At 42.7% G+C, this 1,152-nt stretch overlaps 1 pseudogene; it reads left to right on the top strand.

Annotated features, from left to right (window-relative positions):
* The first annotated feature begins 17 nt into the window (after positions 1-17).
* On the top strand, positions 18-588 carry LOC110315091 (annotated as a pseudogene).
* Positions 589-1,152: the final 564 nt, after the last annotated feature.

The raw sequence follows: 1,152 nt of genomic DNA, 5'->3' as shown, positions 1-1,152 counted from the left end.
TCTTCCAGCTCTCAGAGATGGAGACAGACACACTCCTGCTATGGGTGCTGCTGCTCTGGGTTNCAGGTGAGGATGCAGAGAAGTGTTGGGAGCAACCTCTGTGGCCATCATGACCTTCCATGCCTCTTGGCTCTTGATCATTATAATTAGGGCATTAGTCATTGTTCTTAAATTTCCTGATTCCCCTTGATTTCCTGGTTTCTCAGAATGATGTCCACAATTATTCTTAAATTTTTAAACTAAAATTCTGCTGCTGGTAAGGTTTTTATACATATATAACAGTAGTCTGTGTGTTCATCATTCCAGGATCCACTGGTGACATTGTGCTGACCCAGTCTCCAGCTTCCTTGGCTGTGTCTCTAGGGCAGAGGGCCACCATCTCCTGCAAGGCCAGCGAAAGTGTCAGTACATCTATGTACTGGTACCAACAGAAACCAGGACAGCCACGCAAACTTCTCATCTACCATGCATCCAACCTAGAATCTGGGGTTCCTCCCAGGTTCAGTGGCAGTGGGTCTGGGACAGACTTCACCCTCACCATTAATCCTGTGGAGGCTGATGAGGTTGCAACCTATTACTGTCAGCAAGGTTGGGAGCTTCCTCCCACAGTGCTCCAGGGCTGAACAAAAACCTCCTGGGATTGCAGCTCAATGAGGCTCAGTCTCTCAAGTCTCTCTTACTCTCTGACATCTCAGCACAGAGCTCTAGGCTTGTTTGAAAAAATATCTCAAATAATGAATCATGTTTATAAACAGATATGTATGTCCCATACATCATACCTTGTACTTTATTTCCCAACAAAATATGATTCTTTTAATTATTAATCATCATGTAAATTTTTATTAACACATCTTTAACTTTGGAAGTTTCTCCATTCTCCCCTCACTCACTGTCTGTCCAGATCCCTGCCTATTCCCTCCACCCTAAGCATTCTCCTTTGACTTTTCACTCCCTGAGGATTTGCAGTCACTTATTTATAATTCTGAAAATAGAAAAAGACAGTAAATACAGATTATGTCACTAAAAAGTAATGTTAACCAAAGACATTTCCTGTAGTGTGTTTATATGTGGTGTGTGTGTGTGTGTGTGTGTGTGTGTGTGTGTGTGTGTGTGTGTGTGTGTGTAAGGACAACCTGCAGAAGTCAGTTATTT

This window comes from Mus pahari, unplaced genomic scaffold (assembly GCF_900095145.1).
Source record: "Mus pahari unplaced genomic scaffold, PAHARI_EIJ_v1.1 scaffold_15077_1, whole genome shotgun sequence".
NCBI lineage: Eukaryota > Metazoa > Chordata > Mammalia > Rodentia > Muridae > Mus > Mus pahari.
Note: the sequence above shows the minus strand (reverse complement) of the source record. Positions and strands in the feature narration are given on the sequence as shown.